The sequence below is a fragment of the Tupaia chinensis genome, unplaced genomic scaffold (assembly GCF_000334495.1).
Source record: "Tupaia chinensis unplaced genomic scaffold, TupChi_1.0 Scaffold000652_1, whole genome shotgun sequence".
Classification (NCBI taxonomy): domain Eukaryota; kingdom Metazoa; phylum Chordata; class Mammalia; order Scandentia; family Tupaiidae; genus Tupaia; species Tupaia belangeri.
Genome location: NW_006160173.1, coordinates 332,524 through 344,733, shown reverse-complemented (window position 1 = coordinate 344,733; position 12,210 = coordinate 332,524). Strand labels below are relative to the sequence as shown.

At 36.1% G+C, this 12,210-nt stretch overlaps 1 pseudogene; it reads left to right on the top strand.

Moving 5' to 3' along the window:
* The first annotated feature begins 8,547 nt into the window (after positions 1–8,547).
* Positions 8,548–11,971, top strand: LOC102469224 (disks large-associated protein 5-like; annotated as a pseudogene).
* Positions 11,972–12,210: the final 239 nt, after the last annotated feature.

Sequence of the window (12,210 nt, the reverse complement as noted above, 5' to 3'; positions counted from 1 at the left end):
TCATTTTATTATTCTCCTGGATGAACAAACCAGTTCATCTTAGCATATGTGCAATTAAGTTTTCAAACAATGATTGTTTAAAAAATGCCTATTTCCTCTTCTTCATGATATTTAAGCAATGATCTCAGTTCCTCTCTCTGAAAGGGCATCTTGCCTGTATTTTTCCGGGCAGACAGGTAGTTCTGCAATATCACCATCTAACAAAGGGTCACTCTTGACACTATCTGATACCCTGGAAGAACTGACCTTACTTAATACAAATGTTCTCAGAGTCAGTTAGTTTAACAATACATGTCTACAGTGTCCTCTTGTTCATCTAAGTAACCTTAGGTCACTGAAGTCTGTCTTGAGATTAAAGAAAAAAAAAAAACTGTTGAACAGTTACTGAAAGACTTAAAAAGAACTGAGAACTACATACAACGAGTCATGTTAAACAAGTTTAAAAGCAGAGGTTGGACTAGCTCCATGGCCCAGTGCTTAAGTCAACAGGATCCCACATAGCCAACAATGCTGTTTGACTTCTGGCCCTGGAGATTTGAGAAAAAAAAAAAATGTGTGTGCATTACCAAAATCCTAACAAATGGTAGAGATGAAGAAAATGAAATTACAGCATGACCATGCCCAATTGGTGGGTACTTTCTCCTTCTCTTTCTCCTCTCTTTTTATCACTTTGTCTCTTTGATGAGCGCCCTACCCTCTGGCACAAATTAAAAAATTAATGCAGCATAATTTCACTATATATTGACAACGTTATCAATATTCATCAGGTACTGAGACTTATACAGTGTTTATCATAATATAAACTTTGTTTTGTTCTATAACATCAAATAATGCCAAACTATATATTTTTACTGTATTCTTGCTATAAAATATGAAAATATTTTAAAAAGGTTTTTATCTTTTCATTTGTTTCTCTCTTTCACTCTGCAAATCCATGTTTTTGCATATAAGAAACACACTGTTTTATTGAAATGATAAAATAAGAGGTAAAATTTTGCAATTTTATTCTTTTCTTTTTTTTTTTGGAGAGGTTTTTGCTATAGGGTGCGTGCTTTCACCAGAAAGACAGAGAGAGAGAGAGACAGAGCTAGAAAGCAAGAAATCACCCTCCAGGTGGGTGGTCATGCTACAGTCCCTTATCCTCCATTTTCCTCTCAGGATCTTGGGTATGCATGCACACACGCCTGGAGTGAGTTTAAGCAACTGGCTCCGGGACTCGAACCAGCTACATGGGAGTTCAGCAACATAGCCATTACGCTAACTGCTGGTCCCAAATTATGCAGTATTTTTAAGGAAAAATTTTTGTAAGTAAAGAGAAGTCTATTAACCACCTGTAAAGTAGCTATACTCCTCACATTTAATAACACTTCAGTTTAGTACAAAACAATTAAATGAACACACTAGTGGAAGCCTCTCAAATCTAAAAGAGAACATAAATAAAATGCTAGTCAAAAAATACAACTTGAAAATACACAAAATTACTTAAAAATAAAAAGTAGCATAAATTGTCACGTTGGTTTTAAAGTGTCCATTTCATAGCATTTCCTTTCATGGAATGGGAAGTCTAAGGACACTCTAATCACTCTCTCCAATGGAAATCTTGGTTTGTCCTGTCAGTTACTTTATTTGTATGCTAACAATTTTAAATCTGAAGGCTTTTTAGTTATCTATTTTTGTGTTGGAATGCTCTACTATTCCTTCCCTCCCTTCACCTGTTCACTGACTTTCTCTGTCACCTGGTTTATACTCTTCCACTACTGCTGATGTTGCTTTTTTATAAACCTGGCACCACCTTGAAGGTTTTGCTACTACCACCTTTACTGTTTATGGTGCCCTTGAAAGGATTTTAGTCACTTGGAAAACCTCCAACCTTTTTATTCCTACACTGCTCTTGGGCCAAATGTCTTGTCTCTGCACCCTAGTTTAAATTGGTCATAGAATTATCTCTTTATTCCAAAGGCGTTGTGCATTAATTGATCAACTTAATGATGGAGCTATTGTTTTGTTAGAAACTGTGTAAAATATTAATATTAGAAAGATGTAAGATATTAATAATAGAAAGAAGGAATTGCTCCTTCTTTCAACGTACAGTTGATTATAATGACATACAGAATCTTATTCACTCTATACCAGATTAATGAACAGAGGAATATCTACTAACTCTATTCAGCAAAGTCTTTTTCTTTTGGAGAGGTTTTTGCTATAGAGTGCATGCGCTCACCAGAAAGATAGAGTGAGACATAGAGAGGGAGAAAATGAGAAATCAACCCCCAGGGGGGATGGCCACGCCGCAATCCCTTCTCCTCCATTCTCCTCTCCGGATCTTGAGCATGCACGCACACGTGCCCACATGAGATTAAGCCACCAGGTCCGGGACTCGAACCATGGTCAACTACATGGGAGTCTAGCAACATAGCCATCACGCTAACTGCTGGTCCCTCAGCAAAGTCTTTTTAGGTACTATGACTGGTTTGAAATTTAAAGAACAAGCATTCCTTTGGTAAAAGAGAAGTGGGATCTTGGTGTGCATGTGTATTTGTGTGCTTTGGTGGGAACACTAGTGTCCTTTGTAGTGTTCCCAGACAGCAAAAAAAAACTTGTTCAAAGGTACAGATGTGTAAAGTGAACTCAATTTTTTATTACTCAAAGAGTTTGGCTTGAATAGTGTAACTGACAAAGTTGAAATAAAGGGACACATGTACAGAGCAAGGAAGAAATCAGATAGTAGAAAAGAGATTTGTTTGAAGAATTAGCTGGGAAAGAGATTATGATACACTTTTCTCTAAACAGCTATTCCAATGAGCTGGGTCTGAAACAGTAATAAGTACCTTTACTTCTATCTCCACTAGTATTATCGCTGAAGACTCAATATACACAAGTTTTTGTGAGAAATATTTTACACATGTTAAGTCCTTTAATACATTAAATTTATTTGATTTACAATTATTTATATTTTTATGTTAAAAAATAGAAGTTATATAACTCATCTAAATTGTGCAGCCAGTATCTGGTAGAGATGAGTACAAATTTTCTCTTCTTAACCACTCTACTTCACTGTATCTGTTATCTCCTTTTTCTTTTCTTGCACTAGACCCATTATATGAATTTATATCCCCAAGTGTCATATTTTGATTCTCCTCAAAAGGATGACCCAATGGCAGTAATTCCTTGAAAATGTATTAAAATATAGAGGCTACAATTCTATCTGACTTACTCCCTCATGTTCCCTAAAGACGCTGATGTATTTTTCTGACCTCAAATATCCTAGATCTTCTTATACTCTTGACACACACATTCGGCTGATGATATTGGAACAGAATTTCTTGTAAATAACAGAAGTGACTATGGGGATCTCTCTTATCTCTCCTAGAAATTCTAGAAACCTATAGCCATATGCTTCAGTCTTTGTTTTTTTCCCCTCCAATTTAGAAGAAAAAACTGTCCCTCTTCCTTGTAGAGGCCAGTTCTTCCACATTGACTTTGCAATCCATCCTCTCGTTTTCTTAATGAATTCATGTCTTCAATTTTCTCCCTTTCTCTTATATCTTATAGATATCACTTTTTGCTAATTCATTTGAATTCCCACTATTATTTCTCATTTACATGCTTTCCTTGATCCTACATCTCTTTCCTTTACTATCCAGCTTTTCTGAGTTTTCTGCTTACTCTCTCAACAGGTTTCTCTGTGTGCATTACCTTCAGTTCCAAAACATCTATTTATTCTTTGTGTATGGAGTTTGGAGGAATAAAGAGAAAGTTAAGAGAACACTGATTAATTAGACCTGGATAGTAAAAAAATAAATGTAAAATGAAATAATGTACTGACCTTCATATCACATTCGGAGTAATATCCAACCCTTAGTATCACATTTCATCCCACCTTCTCTTCACTGGTGCACTCACCGTCATCATGCCATGGCATTATGGCTGTATGGGGAAGAGCAGTTTCAAGGTTTTCAAGAATTAGTTGACCTAGTGAAATCAGCAGCAGCTTCAGAACCATCATATCCCCAAGCACTGGCTCCTTTAGTATTTATAGTTTGTGAGTTTATATAGGAAGGTCAGTGAGAAGTGATTCCACTCAAAAGTAAACTTACGGTCAGCTTAGCAAATGGACCCCACTCATCAAGCTGTTTCAACCATGATAATACGTAGGTCCTAGCTCCACATTGTTAAAGTTGAGAAGCAAATGTGGCTCTCTACCTGCTGCATGAGTAGTTCCTTCTTTATCCCCATTCATTCTCTGATTTCCTGGTCAGGTCCATCCGCTATACCCGCAGATGTCCTTACATGAGTTTCAGTACAACACATCCACATCCAATTAGAATAGTCAGCGTGGGTGGCCATTCACTAATGATAAATGGGAGAGAAATTAATGATATGTTTAGCCCTGAATTTAGGTCCTCTTATCTTTCTCTAAGATCAGAATTTTTGTAAATTTGTGAAACTTTCTGAGTTTATTACTGCAATATAAAGTTTTGATGTTAATTATCACACCTCATTCATAGAGTTTCTGTCATAATTATAGTAGAAATGAATGAAAAGAAGCATAACTATTGCTTTGGATGGATAAATGGGTGCGGGCCACTGCTTCATTCTGACAGTTCTTATCAAGGAGTTGACCATAGAGTGGGCCTCCCTTCTTTGAAAAGATTAACTCGAAGAAAATTTCAAGCCTCCATACTTTGTCACATAGCCAGGTCCTTAGATGGCCGACAAGGGTTTGCACAATCGGACTTGCCTTCACTTCGACTTCACAAATTCCTCTTCCATGTTCTATAATTTAGTCCTACTTTTCTCACATCAATTCCTTGTGTGTCACACCTATTTCCCAGAAGAGATACCATACATGATGTTCCTGTATCTGAAATTATTTTCCCAATATCACTCCACTACTCTACACATGACTCTTATTAATTCATTACATCATAGGTCAAATATAATTTATTCAGGTAAACTATTCTCTCAGTCCCAATCTAAATTTGGAGATACCTATAATTTTCTCTCAAAACACTGTCCATTCCTTTATATCTTTTGTCCCTTTTCATGTCTAATTTATTTGTTTTTGGACTTTTAGCTGCTAGCACATTCTCTACACATGATCGTTCCTTAATTAGTACTTTGACAAATAGGTAAATGAGGAGCTATTTAAATAAATATAAAGTTCTCTATTTCCCTCATGCTTGACATGAACTGGCAAGTAGCAACAATGATCAACACCCGTTTATTTGGGCAAAGCATTGGCTATCCTCCTTTTCATTACTTTTTCTACAGTAAACTTGTTAGAAACTCTGTGAAGGAGTCATGATAATTACACCAAAAATTTATATCACAGCAATAAATTCAGCGATTTTCACAAATTTACTCAAGTTCAGAGTAAGTGACTTTTTACTTACTATTTCAGTAGGCTTATTATATTTCAAATACAGCGCTTTAAAGTTGAAGGCATCCACATTTGAATTAAACAATACTTAATCTTAACAGTAAAAGCATGATCCATTAAAGGAAAATTTGATAAACATTATTGAAATTAAAGACTTCTCAAAATAAATCTTATAAAAAAGACAAAGCTTAGAAGAACAAAATTTGTAAAAACACATAATTTATAGAGGTCTTATTTCCAGAATATATCAATAACTCTTGAGTTCAGTAATAAGATAACAAACATCTCAATAAATAAATGGGTAATCTCTTGGAAGTGAAATTTCACAAGTAATGTAAATGGAGGAGAAATAAGCATACACAAATACATTAAACTCATCAAACATTTACAAACTGAAGTTTAATAAAACATATGAGATAACATTATATACCTAAAGAGAAATGGCTGAAATAAAAACAGAAGAACTGACAGTACCAAATCCCGGCAAATATGTAGAGCAATAAGAACTCTCATACGTTGCTGACAGGACTGTTAAAACTTGTTAACACTTGAAAAAAGAGTTTGTAAGTTTCTGATTAATTTAAATAATTAATTTAAATACACACCAGTTGGTTAAGCAATGCAAATCAAATAATAAACCAAGGAAAAGAATACGTGTATTGTATAAAAACCTGTCTGCAAATGTTTACAGTAATCTTATTAACAATAGGCAGACACAGGGCAACCTGCATGACAACTGAGGAATACATATATAACCCATAGTGAATCCACACAGTGGAATACTATTCAGGAATAAAAAAACAATTGACATATGGGGAAATATGCAGTTCGTCAAATGCATTATGTTAACAAAGAAAAGTCAGACACAGGGCAACCTGCATGACAACTGAGGAATACATATATAACCCATAGTGAATCCACACAGTGGAATACTATTCAGGAATAAAAAACAATTGACATATGGGGAAATATGCATTTCTTCAAATACATTATGCTAACAAAGAAAAGTCAGACACAAAACTTCATAAATTTATAAGATACTAAAGAAAAGGTAAAACTACATGGACAGAAAATATTGATAAATTAATGACTACCAGTAACAGACTTATGTGGGGGGGGGTAAATTTTAAAAGGGGAAGAAGGTTGAACTTTTATTTGTTTTTGGTGCTTATAAAATATTTTTAATCTTAATTTTGACTAATGGATTGGATTTGCATTTGTTGAAACTCATAGAATATTCACTAGAATGATAAATTGTTTTGTGCATAAACTATATCTCAATATTGATTTTGATAACAATTAACTCTTTAAAAACATTTTATTCTCCCCAAACCAAGAATTTTATATCTTTCTGTACATTCTTTCTTACTGAAATTCTGCTAATGATCTGAATTTTGTGCCTTGATTTCCTGAATGTAGACATACTTAGAAGTAAATTTCCCAATTACATACGTTCATATACGTACTTACAAAAACCAAAGTTGATGAGACACATTGTAAGTTTTCCTTTCCTCCCATGTAAATAATTCTTCTCTTTTCTTTATGTGTACAGTTAACTAATTTTCTCCTTTAACGTCTGTGGAGAATGAAAAGTATGCTTTATTCCCGTGCTTACCATGAAAGACCCAGCATCTTTCATCTACCTTCGAAGTATTAAATTGTTAAATTGATTTAGAGATCTTTTACCTTTCCAGCCCTCCATGTAGATGCAATAACCTGAAGTTTGTGTTCACATATTAAAGATAAAATTTCCATATGAAGTGTATAGTTTATCAACCTTTTTTTTTTTTCCAATGAGAAAATTATGACTCTGACAGCAAAAATGACAGTTGCTCAAGGTCACAAGTCATGATGGTTCAGGACTTTCCCTTCTAGTTAGAAGCTCTTTCCAAATCACAGGACTGTTGCCATAAAGGTGATGTACAGATACATCAAGGTGAGATTTTGGGGAGATAATTGTGCCTTCTTCTAATACCACATACAAATTAAGAAATTAAAAAATGAGAGACAGAGTTATTCTATTATTAAGATGGCAGGGAAAACCTATGAGTCAAATTGTATCTTTTTCCATAGTGAGAGTAAGTGATTTAACAGAACAGTAATAGGTGTCTGCCCCAAGGAATTCCTGTAGAAGTGATTCACAGGAAGCACCACAGTGTTTGGTGATGTCTGTAAAATAAAGGGCATTTTTCTCATTGGACTCAATTGGGAAGAAAAATCATTTCTTTTTCTGCTGAATCTCAGGAACAAATAAAACCTCCCTATCTCTGTAGCATATGATATATAAAGAAGAACTGAAGCAGTACACTGATACGACACAATAATATTTCAGATTAAAGGATGGTTGATATTATTCTATGTATAAAAGGGAGCAATGCATATTAAAATTAATATGAATGTATAATAATAGGAATACAAGTGATTAAAATAATTATGCATAAACAGTATAAGAGATTACTATTTAATTGTACAATACACTGAGAAATATCAGCCACAATTTGCAAAGTAGTATATCATTCACTTTCAATTGTCCAAAAATATTGGTTGGGATAATTCAGTATTTAAGACCATAAAGAGATGTTGATGTCTTGTATAGAGAAAATTGTCTGTACTTTGGTAGTGAATATTGAGCTACTGTGTCTGTGATAGTTTTTTCTTCTTATATATTCCCTCTTTTGGGAAAAATGACTTCTGTTTGGGTTCTTTCTTTCTTCTGTGGACAAGGGAGACAAAGAGGCAGAGAGTCAGACACTCTCACTGAGGTCTTCATGCCATTCAGCTCCAGCTTCAACCAGTCCCAGATCACAGACAGGCAAACTCAGAATTTTTTTGTGTGGGAAATGGTTCATATTACCTGCTGATGATAACTTGTGTAGTATTCTCTACTGGACTGGTCTGAGAAGTATTTCATGTTAAGTAAATTCTCCTTACAAACCAAATGATGTATAGTGATTGAATGTTAAAAAAATGAAAGTAAAATAATAATAATCAGAAAAAATAAAAAGCTATTTGATGATGCTGTGGATAGTAATGTCTTTGTCTCGAATGATATGCATGGTAATCATGCTGGAAAAAGAAAGGTTAGGGCAATGGCAGTCGTCTAGACCAAGAGGGCTCCTTTATCTTTAGTTTTGTTGAAGTTACATGCTAGAAGGTACCTCAGGATGTCTTCATCGTATTTTGCCAGTAGACACAAACAGGACTTAAGTACTAACATGATTAGAACTAAAATTGTTCCCAGGAAATCACTGCCTTAGAAAGAAAATAGGCATAAAAAATATGAACGAAACAGACACATTGGTTTGAAAGATGTCAACATTCCAACCTTGGAAGGTAGAATTCTTGTTGAATTAGATGAGACATGTCAAGAGCTTGTTCCAGAAGAGGCCAGTGTCAAGCCAATATCAACGAAAACTGTTGTAGGTGATCAACGAAAACAAATGCTCCAACACTATAAAGAAGAAAAACAACTGTAAACGCTGAAAGAGCAGCGAGAGAAAAAGCTAAACGAAGACTATTTCAAGCGGGTCTCTATAGCCCTGATACGCCTTGTTTTCTTTCATCAAAACAGAGTGCTATGAAAACTGAACCCAATGGGATCAGCTGTTAGTGTAATGGCTATGTCACTGGACTCCCATGTAATTGACCGCGGTTCGAGTTCTGGACCTGGTGGCTTAAATTCACGTTGGGCATGTGTGTGTGCATGCCCAAGATCCCGAGAGGAGAATGGAGGAGGAAGGTTTGCGGCGTGGCCATCCCTCCTGGGGGGTGATTTCTTGCTTTCTGTCTCTCTGTCTCTCTGTCTCTCTCTGTGTTACTTGTGAGCGCATATGCCCTATAGCAAAAATCTCTCCCCCCCCAAAAAAAACTGAACCCAATTAAGCTATGCCGTCTTCTATACGGGTTAAAAGGTCAAAGGCTAAAGACCTAATGGAGCAGATTAAGATTGATAATGGGACTGTTGTTTGAGCAGTTCAACCTGGACAAAGACAAACTTCTGAAAAAAAGAAAAGTGTTGGACAGAGAGAAAAATGGTTGTACAGCCTGTAGGGCCCATTTGGGTGAGAATGACTCAAGTGGCTAAGCAGGTTGCTGGAACAGTCTCTTCTACCACAAGAAAGCCCACCACAAGAGCTACTCATGATAATGAAGCAGAAAGAAAAGCACCAAATAAAGGAAAAACTGCTAAAAAGATAGAAATAAAACCTGACAAGCTCATTTTTTAAAAAAATTGATAGTGAAGAAAATACTTTGGATTCACAAACCAGTGCAACAGGTGGAATGGTTCCAGATGGAATCTCATCAAAAATGGAAAACTTACATAACACAAATACAGCAAGAACAAAATGGAAGAATTTGTTATGTTTTAGCCACTGGAGGGTGTGAAGTCCTATCAAGTAACACCCATGACTCCCAGAAATGCCAATGCTTTCTTGACACCCAGTTACACTTAGACCCCTTTAAAAACAGAAGCTGACAAGACTCAAGAAGCAGCAAAATAAATTTTGGCACAGAAATGTGACACTTACTCTATTGAGACAATACAACAAGATTCAAGTAAATTACGATGTCCTCTGGATTCTGTTACAATTTGGAATGAAAAACATGTCTTAAATCAGAATGAAGCTACTACTAAAAATTCAAATGGCCTTCTAATAAAGGAAGAAGTCCCATCACTTGAAACAAATGAAGGTCAGCTATCTCAGCTGCAGCATGATGTGCTGTATTTCGGAAATACTCTCCAATCCGAAACTGAGAAATTAACTTCATGTTGCCTTGAGTGGAGCAAGAAACTTGAACTGGACATTCCAGATGATGTTAAAGATACTATTCATACAGACAAGTTCATTGGTCAGACAAGAATCCTTATGAAGGAAATGTTCAAACAGTTTGAGGGACTGGTGAATGGCTATGGATACAAACGAGGTGAAAAAGAGACTACCTGTACAGATCTGGACGGATTTGGGGATATGGTTAGGTTCCAGATAGAAGATGTAAACAAGAAATTTACCAATCTGTCCAAACTTGAGGAATCTGGGTGGCAGAACAATAATAATAACATGAATAAAAAACGTCTTTCAGAAAAAAAAAATGTCTCACGAGTAGCAAGTAAACCAAATCTGGACGATGGTAGAAGGATTGCAGCTAGAAATCGCCTGGCTGCCATAAAAAATGCAATGAGAGAATTAACAGGAAGAACATGCTGAGGTAGCAGCCTCTGTGATACTAAAGGAACCTGATAAAATTGCATTCAATGCTGGATTTTTCAGAATTGAGAGTCCTGTTAAATCATTCCCAGGACTTTCTCTCTCTTCTGAACGTTTTTCTCAAAGACTTAGAACACCCAAGTGTCAGCAAAGCTGTATCTCAGAGTGTGGTAGGCAGTTAGTTAGCCATGAGCCGGCAGCCCTAAGAGAAAAGAGAAAGGCTCATCTAGCTCCAGGTGCCAGGAGGGCGAGGCAATTTGCCATCTTCCTTCCTTGAGGCCTGAGGGAAGCACACAGGGATGATTTGTAAATTTTTCTCTTATCAAAAAAACCTAAGCAAGCGTTTTGGTCAATGCCCCAATTCCTATTAGCGCAATGGACTAATTGGGCAATCTAATTGAAGCAACCTGGCTCGCATCCGGCACCACACGCAATTAAGTGATCAAGTTCCTCATTCTTTACCTGTGAGGAAGGTGCACAGGTGCAGGAGAAAACGCATGGATTCAAATTTAAAGGAAGGACATAGGCAGTGTAAGGGGCCTCCCACTAATGAATATTCATGACCGCTAGTAATAAAAATAACGGTTAACTAGTACCAAGCACTGTTGCCACCTGGCAATCCACCCGCCCAACAACCTTTTTGGGTGTACTTTCTTTCTTTTCCTTTCTTTCTATTAAACCTTCTTTTCTACCTACTTTATTTGTGGTTGCGGTTCCATTTTGCGCCTAGGGACAGATCTCTTATTTTAGTGATCTGAACCCAAAGAACCAAGGACATCACAATGCAGCTCAACACTCTCCCATCTGTTAACAAGAGCACGGCTGAGATGGGCCTTTTAAGACATACTACATCACCAGAGAATCCTGATCCTCAGAGTACTAACTGTGAACATGTTGATAAGAAGACTTCGTTTTCAAATATTCCTGAAAAAGTGTAGTAGAAGATGTTCAGTGCCCTGAATTACAAGATTTAATTAAAGATGTAAATAAGATAAACTTTGAGTTCTATTGTTTACCCAGCGAAAGAATGAGTTTGCCCCTTCTTGCTGGTGGTATGGCAGATGATCTTAGTACTAAACAAAAAGAAGACATTTCAAGCATTGTGGAAGGAATGGAACTAAATTGGTCAATTATGTCACAGGATGTTTTGATGAGTTGCCCTGAGAAAAATATACCATCACAAAACATCTTACAGGAAGAGGACCCTAAAACTTCTCAATTAGTACCACTTGATAATGAAAGCCTCACTGCTGAATGTGACCTTCTTAGTTCACCAGGTCTCCTAAACTGCAGTAATCCATTCACTCAGCTGGAGAGGACGCATCAAGAGCATGCCAGACACATTTCCTTGGGGGTAACCTTAGTACCTTTTCATCGTTAAGGCCCTTCAGTGAAAAACAAGCAGAATAATATTGAATTTAAAAATAAACCTAAACATTTTCTTCGTGTTATCGATGCTGTCATATACTCTTGGAGTACTAGAAATTTGGAGGATACGTGCTTGCGTTCACTTCTATTCAATCTGCATATTTAGTGTCATAAAATCTTTTAATATTCAGTGTTTATCAAAGTATATTTTAGATATGATACTGTTTCTCAAGGAAAGTGGGGATATCTTGC